Source organism: Mchenga conophoros, linkage group LG20, assembly GCF_057382185.1.
Source record: "Mchenga conophoros isolate Kocher_MC1m ecotype Shallow Benthic linkage group LG20, M_conophoros_male_GT1.1, whole genome shotgun sequence".
Lineage (NCBI taxonomy): Eukaryota > Metazoa > Chordata > Actinopteri > Cichliformes > Cichlidae > Mchenga > Mchenga conophoros.
Window position 1 is genome coordinate 148,137 of NC_140545.1, and position 10,843 is coordinate 158,979.

The following is a 10,843-nucleotide window of genomic DNA, read 5'->3' on the forward strand; positions in this document are numbered from 1 at the left end:
ACCAGCCCCCCCACATTAATTAAATCAAACAAAATGGGTGTCAATCAACTGTGCTACGTTTGTGCTGGTTTGTGCTGCAAAAATTTTTGTTTATGCTGCCTCTGTTTTAAAGATATTAATGAAAATGTAAAGGTCAAAAGGTCAGCCAGCCCCCCCACATTACCCAAATCAAACAAAATTGATGTCAAACGTTTGTGCTACGTTTGTGCTGCAAAAATTTTTATTTGTGCCGCTATCATTTTAAAGATATTAACAAAGATTTCTCGAGGTCAACAGAGGTCAACCAGCCCCCCCATATTAATGGAATCAAACAAAATTGATGTCAAACGTTTGTGCTACGTTTGTGCTGCAAATTTTTTTATTTGTGCCGCTATCATTTTAAAGATATTAACAAAGATTTCTAGAGGTCAACAGAGGTCAACCAGCCCCCCCATATTAATGGAATCAAACAAAATTGATGTCAAACGTTTGTGCTGGTTTGTGCTGCAAACATTTTTGTTTGTGCTGCTAACATTTTAAAATTTTTAATAAAATAACGTCTTGATGCGTGCTTAATCATCCAGGTAAGTAAATCCCAAAGGTTGATTCTGTTCATCTGGACATTTTCAGTTGGAGAAACGTTTCGTCACTCATCCAGGTGACTTCTTCAGTCTCAGCTGACTGCAGGTTTCCCCAACCTTATAAACAGTACATTTGCATAGTGAAGGAAACTAGCACCACTGAATGAACAATGTGCTGGGGGGTTAGTTCCATGATTGTTAGTATGCAAATTCTTATGACCATTGATCAATGACAACTAATCAAAGCCTACTGATCAATGGCCATGGGTACCATTCACAGAAAGTGGGGAATGGCTACAATCACAGCATTGTAAGATGGCAAAAGATGTACCCTTGGGCCCCCCTTCTCGATTCAGAGATGGTCAGCATCCTGACAGCCCAATGGACGAAGCTGTCTCTCAGTCTGCTGGTTCTGGCCCGGAGGCTCTTCAGTATCCTTCCTGATGGCAGCAAATTGAAGACGCTGTTGAAGGGATGAGTGGAGTCACCTGTAATGGAGAGGACCTTCTAGATGAGGCAGGTGCAGTAGATCTCCTGGGGAGGGAGGCAAGAGAGGTCCCCACAATGCTCTCGGCTGCTCTCACTACCCGTTGTCATTTTTTCCTGCAGAACCCAGTGCAGGAGTCATACCACACAGTGATGCAGCTGGTGAGGATACTCTCAACTGTGCCTCTGTAGAAGGTGCTCATAATGGGGGTTGAATCTCTTGTGCTTCTCAGTTTGCAGAGGAAGTAGAGTCACTGTTGGTCTTCTCCACATTCAGGGACAGGTTGTTGTTGCTGTACCACTCTGCCAGATGGTTAACTTCACCCCTGTAGTAGATCTCGTCGTGGGTCAGCAGAGTGAAGAGAAGGGGGCTCAACACACATCCTTGGGGAGCCCCCGTATTCAGTGTTCTTGGGCTGGAGGTGTTGCTGTCGACCCGTACTGTCTGCTGTCTTCCTGTCAAGAAATCTAGCAGCCCGTTATACAGCAAGGTGCTGATCCCCAGCAGATCCAGTTTGTGAATGAGTTGCTGGGGAATGATGGTGTTGAATGCTGAACTGAAGTCTATGAACAGCACTCTGACATATGAGTCTCTAGTGTTCAGATGTGTGAGGGCTGAGTGAGGGGCAGTTGAAATTCCATCATCGGTTGAGCGTTTTGACCGGTATGCGAACTGAAATGGATCCAGGTTGGGGGAAAGCGATAATTTGATTTGATGCATGAATGTGAGAGTGAATGAATAGTGGTATTGTAAAGCGCTTTGGGTGCCTAGAAAAGCGCTTTATAAATCCAATCCATTATTATTATTATAACCGTTCAAAGCACTTAACTTAATAATGATGGAGGTGAGTTTGACAGGACGGTAGTCCTTAAAGCAGGAGATAGATAACTTCTTGGGTACAGTAATGATGGTGGAGGCTTTGAGGCATGTGGGAACGATCGCCTGACCCTAGTGATGTGTTAAAGATGTCTGTGAAGACATTTGTGAGTTCCACAGCATAGTCCGTCAGTGCTTGTCCAAGGATGTTATCAGGACCTGGAGCTTTGCGTGTACTGATTTTGGCAAGGGATCTCCACACACTGTCTGGGGATTGTGTCACCACTGTCTGTAGAGTGGGCTTGTAGTCTGTGATGGTTTGTATTCCTTGCCACTGCCTCAAGTATTTCTGCTGTCGCTGAAGCTTTGCTGTAGCTGATGCCACGTGACAGGTTTGCCCTTGCTGTTCTTAGACTCACCTAATTCCCGGCTCTGAAGGCTTGCATTTTTCAACCTTAGGAGCATTTAAACCTGACCTGTGAGCCATGGTTTCTGATTGGCCCGGACAGTGATAGTCCTGGTCTCTGTGACATCATCGATGCATTTTGGGATGTAGGCAGTGACCGTTTCTGTATATTCCTGAAAGTCTGTGGTGTCGTGTGTGGCAGCCTGTGGTGGAAAAGCAATGCCTCTGAGGACCCTTCTGGCCACACCTGTACCGGCTTACGAACTGGTTTGGTGACTTTGACCAGGGGCCTGTGGGAACCCATGGCACACCTAGATTTCTGCCTGTAGCACAAACGTAGCACAAACGTTTGACATCAATTTTGTTTGATTTGGGTAATGTGGGGGGGCTGGCTGACCTTTTGACCTTTACCTTTTATTAATATCTTTAAAACAGGCAGCACAAACGAAAATTTTATCAGCACAAACCAGCACAAACGTAGCACAAACGTTTGATACCAATTTTGTTTGATTCCATTAATATGGGGGGGCTGGTTGACCTTTGATGACCTATAGAAATTTCTATTAATATCTTTAAAATGATAGCAGCACAAACGAAAATTTTTGCAGCACAAACCAGCACAAATGTAGCACAAACGTTTGACACCACTTTTGTTGGATTTGGGTAATGTGGGGGGGCTGGTTGACCTTTTGACCTTTACATTTTCATTAATATCTTTAAAATGATAGTAGCACAAACGTTTGATACCACTTTTGTTGGATTTGGGTAATGTGGGGGGGCTGGTTGACCTCTGATGACCTCTAGAATTTTTTATTAATATCTTTAAAATGATAGCAGCACAAACTAAAATTTTTGCAGCACAAACGTAGCACAAACTTTTGACATCAATTTTGTTTGATCTGGGTAATGTGGGGGGGCTGGTTGACCTTTTGACCTTTACATTTTCATTAATATCTTTAAAACAGAAGCAGCACAAACGAAAATTTTAGCAGCACAAACCAGCACAAACGTAGCACAAACGTTTGATACCATTTTTGTTGGATTTGAAGAAGGTGGGGGGGCCAACTTCACTCACATATGTTTTACAGTCCACAGACTTTTGCTCTTTTTCTTTGCTGATAAATGCTTTTTGAGGTGTTTTTGGTCACACTTGCTATTTACTTTATCTAAAGTGAAACAATATCATTTGACAAGTAAGTGTTACTTTAATAAGGACAGATCCTTTGGAAGAATTGAACGTGATTTACTGAGATAGAGAAATTAATCAATTTGGCGATTTGACTCCAATTACCCATCATGACAGAACAGAAACCCGAGCGGTGAGAAGATTTAGGAGAGGACCCCCCTCCCCCAAAGTCTAGACGTGGGTAGTGGTGAAAATGAAGACTGAGACTGAGGTGGAGATGGGGAAGAGGTTGGAGTCTAAAAGGGAGAATGACGGAGAGCATGGGTTTTAAACCAGGGGTGTCCAACTCCAGGCTTTAAGGGCCAGTGTCCTGCAGGTTCTAGTTCTCACCTGGTGTCAACACACCTGAATTAAATCATTAGTTTATTACCGGGGCTACCGAGAACTTCAAGACATGTTGAGGAGGTAATTTAGGCATTTGAATCAGCTGTGATAGATGGAGGGCACATCTAAAACCTGCAGGACACCGTCACCTGAGGCCTGGATGATTGATGATGGACTAGAGTAATAATGTTGGAATTGAGAATGACAACATGGTGTCATGGTCTGGGTGAGTCACAGTACTTTTCCACAGTGGTTGCTCTCGGAGCCACCATCGCTCCTCCCAGGATCACCACCTGTGACTGATACAGGGAGTGCAGAATTATTAGGCAAGTTGTATTTTTGAGGAATAATTTTATTATTGAACAACAACCATGTTCTCAATGAACCCAAAAAACTCATTAATATCAAAGCTGAATTGGAGGCCTATCTCCACCCACCACCACTTCCCCTGCCGGTGGCGGACTCCCTCAGGTGTCGGTGCGTTGGTGGTTCTTTGTGTCTGGGGGTGGGCGTCCAGGTACACACCGGCTCACTCCTTGGCGGCCGCTTATCGGGACCTGGAGCCTGGGGCTCGCTCGGGCCCCTTCGGGGGTGGGGTGCCCCCGGCCTCTCGGCCTGGGGCTCGGTCACTCAGGCACAGCTGGCGGCCGGCGGAGCTCACGGGCGCGTCACTGCAACTCCCCCTGGCTTCTGCTCCGCGGCTGCTGAGTGAACCCTCATCTGGGACTCTCCTCAGCTCTTACTGGGACAGTGGCGCGGCTGCCCCTCTGTTGGTCTTCCATGGTCTCTTGTGTTCTGGGGGCCTCTGGATGTCTGGAGTTTTGATCTCCTCCATACCTGCTTCACACCCTGGAGGACGGGGCTGTGGCCCCCCCACACTCCCTAGCAGATCGTTACATGGAGAAACCTTTGGAATACAAGCGCGCTGATCCACACAGGTATGCACACGGGTGTTCACTGCTCGTAGACCCAAATTACACCTTTCTTGGCTGCTACTTCGAAGCACATCTGTCCTGCGTGCTGCACAACAACATTGAATATTTAGTATTTACTGCTGTTTACACTTAGCTAGATTAATGCGATGGTGTTGTGTTTAGTATGTTGCTTTGTTTTTTTTTTTGTCTTTTTTTGCTTGTTTTCTATTCTTCTCTCAACAGGTGATCCAGGAGATTTTTATTTTTTTTCTCCCCCCCTTTCTCACTGTCCCTCTCCCCTTCTGTTTTTCCTTTCCTTCCTCTTTCTTTCTCCCTTTCCTATCTCTCACTCATGTCTGTCCCGTCTGTAACATCTGAAAATAAATTATAATAAATAATAAAAACAAAGATCGACCAAATGGACCAATACGGCAAATGGATTTACCATTTGGCAAAGTAAATCCATTGGGTATCCTTGTTGGTCTTCAGACAACAATTCTGATGGCTAAAGAACCAAATGGGACAGGCGAGAAAAAAATAAAAATAAAAATATCAAAGCTGAATGTTTTTGGAAGTAGTTTTTAGTTTGTTTTTAGTTTTAGCTATTTTAGGGGGATATCTGTGTGTGCAGGTGACTATTACTGTGCATAATTATTAGGCAACTTAACAAAAAACAAATATATACCCATTTCAATCATTTATTTTTACCAGTGAAACCAATATAACATCTCCACATTCACAAATATACATTTCTGACATTCAAAAACAAAACAAAAACAAATCAGCGACCAATATAGCCACCTTTCTTTGCAAGGACACTCAAAAGCCTGCCATCCATGGATTCTGTCAGTGTTTTGATCTGTTCACCATCAACATTGCGTGCAGCAGCAACCACAGCCTCCCAGACACTGTTCAGAGAGGTGTACTGTTTTCCCTCCTTGTAAATCTCACATTTGATGATGGACCACAGGTTCTCAATGGGTTCAGATCAGGTGAACAAGGAGGCCATGTCATTAGTTTTTCTTCTTTTATACCCTTTCTTGCCAGCCACGCTGTGGAGTACTTGGACGCGTGTGATTGCAATCCTACAATAGCTTCACTCGCCTGAACGCTAATCTCCAGTCACTCTTCAACAGCCACTAAACTCTCAGTCTGCCTGCCTCCCTGCTCTTGCTGTTTTGGAATCACGGATCACTACTACTGACTCACCCAGGCCTCCTCCTCTCTCTCATTAATCCACCTGCAATCAAGTAAGACTGTTCAGACAAATCAGATTGGATTTATTCTGTTGTTCCTACAAGAACCAGCCTGACTCTTCCCATCTGTTTCAGTGCCTCTCCGTCCTCGACTCTCGCACCACCACTCCCCTTGCTGTGCCCTGTCTGCCACAGTTCATGTTCTGGGATATTCTAGTTTAAAATCCCCTAAAGCTCATGTACATAGTGTCTCACCCACCTTCATAGTTTGTATATCATAGTATGCCACTGGTTATTCATAGCTTTCCCGTGGTTCATGTTTCATGGTGTGTCGCAGTTATTTACAGTTTACATTCATTGTAGTTTTTGAATATCATTGTGTCTCGCAGTTCCCGTTCACTGTAAAAAAGTCATCTAGCTTGTTAGCTAATAGTTTGTTTCCTCACTTTAGCATTGCGTTAGGTTTAGTTTCAACACTGTTATTCCATTACGTTATTGTAAATAAAAGTTACTGAGTCTCAGTTTGAATCTGTTTTGTGCCGTGACACGTGGGGGGGAAAGGAAGTAAAGTAAAGAACAGAAAAGCAGGAAAGTTGATCCTAGTTTGGGTAAAACTGACCTTTTGTTCACAAATATCAAAAGTCAGAAATGTTTGTACTGTGTACAAAATGCTTACTTTTATTTGGTGATTGTACATTTTCACATGTGTTGATGTCACCACAGGGAGAAAAAAACAGTAAACACAGAGAAAAATCACAGAATGAGAGAATGTTTAAAATATCGACTAGTACTGTGTCTTCATTTTCTCATGTGTCTTGTATGCAAGCTCGCATGAATGCACGTCTAAACACTCATGTACAAACACATCAAAGATAACAATAGCTAGAACTGGATTAGACAAATGTTGCACATTGGCATGAGGCATGCAGCAACTTTGTTCAAACATCTACTGAAGCAAATGATTGCTGAAAATAAACCCCAAAAAGGCCTTGACACACAAAAAGTACATAATGGCAATTATACAAACTTTTTCACATATTCAGATTTTTCAGGAGGTGTGTCTGCTTCCTGGGCGGGTCGTAAAGGTCACACTTTGGCTAATTATTCACAACTGTTTTAACAGACAGTCAAGCATACTGCAATACACAACAGTAGATACAAGAAGCGTGATGCTCGCAGATTACAGGAAGTGTAGATTAATCAGTGACACATACGCCGGTCGTCTGTACATTAACATCTCTGAAATGTGCCTCCTTGCAAATGTTGCATCCTGAAACTGTTGTCACATGGCCAGCCCCTATCCCAGTTTTCCAACAGGACCTTTGTCCACAGATTTACCACAGTTTATGATGATGAATGTGTGTGCATTGATAAAGCAAAAGTGTCTGCAGAGCTGCTTAAAAAATGTTGAATTATTATATGCAACAGGGCAGTTATTGTTTTGAACAAACCCTTAAACTTAATATATTATATTAGTTATTTTTTCATTCTCCCTGAAATGTTTCCACAAAAATGTCAACAGAAAGGAAAAAAGCAGTCAGGAAAAAATGGGAAAGGCTAAAATATAAGACATTTCTTAAATAAAAAAAAAAGACAACTTAAAAGTGACATCTTCCTAAATTTACTAAACTTACACAGATTACACAAGTGGGCTCAGCCCAGGCCACACTGAGCACACTCAGCCGTTATCTTGCCAAACTGGCTGTTTCATGCAGGACTTATGGCACTGCTTTGGTGTCTGTTTGCGTAGATCTTTAGCTGTGCAAAAACAAAAGGTTGAGGCTACAGAGAAATTTATACCATCTCACCTGGCAGGGATGACATTATTTGTAGGTCACAGGCTAAATGTTTAAGAAGTTGGCTTCACTGAGAAAAGAAGCCGGAGTGGAGACTGAGACTGAAGAAGTCACATGAATGAGTGACTTAACGTTTCTCCCACTGAAAACGCTACATCCAGATGAACAGAGTGCCAGAGTGGAGTTCACAATAAAGAGGGAAAAGTGTAAAAGAAAATATATCTGTGTTTAAAACTTAATTTTACTCCCCTATACGGAAGTTCTTTCTATATTTTAGTTCTGCTTTCTCAGCTACTAAGGCACAAGATCATATGGAAAACATGTAACACTACATGTGCTGCATGTATAGCACTGTTGTTGACCAATAGTATTAACATAAACAAGAGTAGGCCACAGAATATTGCACACATTTTTCACACTCCCTGCAAAGATATGGGTCTGGAGAGCTCTTAAATCATTTTAGCATTTAAGAACAATGCCTTAGCATGACCTTAAAGAAGAGAAAATGACAGTCACTGTGGTTTGCATATTTCAAGATATTGCTGCAGAGTAAGATTTGTCATCCCTCAGGTGTTGGGACCATAGATGTTCACAAGCTGATTGAAGCGTGACTTTGAGCCAAAGATGAGGACCACTTGCATACACTGTCCTTAAAAAAAGATAAGCAAATGTGTAACTTCTTTAAGTTACTTGAAGACGTTTGTCCTTTAGACAAAGGTCACTCCTTTAGATGCAGATGGCCAGCTGAGTCTTGTCCTGTGGAGGTGGCTCTTCTATGTTGTGCCATGCGCTTGTGAAGTGGCTGTTTGGTCTCTCTGATGTAGAGGTCTGGGCATTCCTCGCTGCGCTGTACAGCAAACACCATATTGTTAAGTCTGTGTTTTGGAGTTTTGTCTTTTGGGTGAACCAGTTTTTGTCTGAGTGTGTTGCTGGGTCTGAAATGCACCAGGATGTCGTGCTTGGAGAAAACTGAGTTTCTCTGATACACCGGCTACATAGGGGATGACAATGTTGTTGTGTCTGTCCTTCTTATCCTCCCTCGCTGGTGTCTGATCTTCTTTTCTGTGCCTCTTTGCTGACTTTAAGAACGCCCATTTAGGATAGCCGCACGTTTTGAGTGCTTCCTTTACATGTGTGTGTTCCTTCTTTTTTCCTTCAGGCTTAGAGGGAACATGTTGTGCCCGGTGGTGTAGGGTCCTAATTACTCCAAGTTTGTGCTCCAGCGGGTGATGGAAGTCAAAGAGGAGGTACTGGTCCGTGTGTGTGGGCCTCTGGTAAACTTCGATGTTGAGGTTGCCGTTCTCTTCAATGTGCACAACGCAGTCCAGGAAAGGCAAACAGTCGTCCTTTGTGTCTTCCCTGGTGAACTTGATGTTTTTATCCACAGCGTTAATGTGCGCAGTGAAGGATTCCACTTCTTGTGTCTTGATTTTGACCCAGGTTTCGTCTACATATCTGTACCAGTGGCTGAGTACTCTTCCTTTGAAAGAGCCAAGAGCCTTCCTTTCCACTTTCTCCATGTAAAGGTTGGCTACAATAGGTGACACGGGGGAGCCCATGGCACAGCCATGTTTTTGTCTGTAGAAACCCTCGTTGTATTTGAAATATGTAGTGGCGAGGCAGAAGTCTAACAGTGTGCAAATCTGATCGGGTGTGAAGTTGGTCCTGTCTTTCAAGGAGCTGTCTTCTTGTAGTCGTTTTCTGACGGTCTCCACTGCCTCCATGGTGGGTTTGCAGGTGAAGAGAGAGACTACATCAAAGGACACCATGGTTTCATCTGGATCCAGGGTAAGTTTCTGGACCTTGTCGGTGAAGTTGGTGGAGTTCTTGATGTGGTGTGGGGTTTCCCCACGAGAGGTGCCAGGATGGTAGCAAGGTGTTTTGCAATGTTATAAGTGGCTGAGTTTATGCTACTGACTATGGGTCTGAGTGGGACAGCTTCCTTGTGGATTTTAGGAAGTCCGTAAATGCAGGGTATGGCATCCCCTGGGTAAAGGCGGTGATATGTAAGGCGGTCAATGATTTTGTCCTTTTCAAAGTCTTGAAGGCAAACTATAACTTTCTTTTTGTAGCTGCTTGTGGGGTCTAGCTTCAAGGCTTCGTAAGTATTCGTAGGGATTCTCCCACTAGGTTTAAATCTGGGACTCCCCACCATTTGACCTTAGAACTGAAGAAGCTTCTCGGATGAGAGGTGAAACGTCTTCAAGTAACTTAAAGAAGTCCAGACGCTTTTCTTTGCAAGCTCCTTTGACTAAACAGCTTGATATGAATTTTCTTTGCTGCACCCTTCTGTATTTCCTTTTCTGTCTTTACTATTTTTCCAAATGCAGAATGCAAAAGCAGTTTTGAAAAAGCGGAATCCATTTTGTTGGTTGCTTGGTCGGTTGCTCTTTAGGAATTTCCATTTATATTTAACCTTTTTACTTCTAACTCAGTCAGGGAGAAAAGCTTTTTTGGTGACAAAACAATCTGAAACCCTTTACAAGCGAGTGAGAAAAGAAATCATTTTCAGAGCACCTTTTAAAATAAATATCACAAAGTGCTTCACAACATAATGTTAAAAACATAAAAACAAAAAATTGGTTTAAAAGAATGACATCTGAGCTGCTTTTTAAAAGAAATCCTGAATCTGCAGATCTCAGGCTCAGTGGGCGAGAGTTCCCGAGTCTGGTGGCCACTGTTGTAAACGCTCCATCTCCTTTAGCTCTCAACCTAGTATGATGCACAGCCAGCAGACCCTGATCACATGACCTCTGCGACCTGCAGTAGTATGCATGTAAAAGTTGACTGATGTATGCTAGAGCTTTTTCATGCAGAACCTTAAAAGTCAACACAAAAATGTATATATGTGTTAAGTGAAAACACACAAGGCTTCACCTTTCCATCCCTGCAGTTAGAGTGTTTACATGTTAACAAGCGTTAATACAAACAAAGGGATGTGTGGTGAGATTCAGTATTTGAAAAACCTACAGAGAAAGTGCCACATCAATCATAAGAAAACAATGGGTTCATTTTATGAATATTTTTCTCTATCACTTAAATTGTACTCTTTGATATATGTATGAAGCTCATAATTATAATGCCCTCCTTGGAGCAATCTGCTTATAATGATTGCTTTGTCAGCTGTCACTTGATCACACAAAAACATGAAGAGGCTT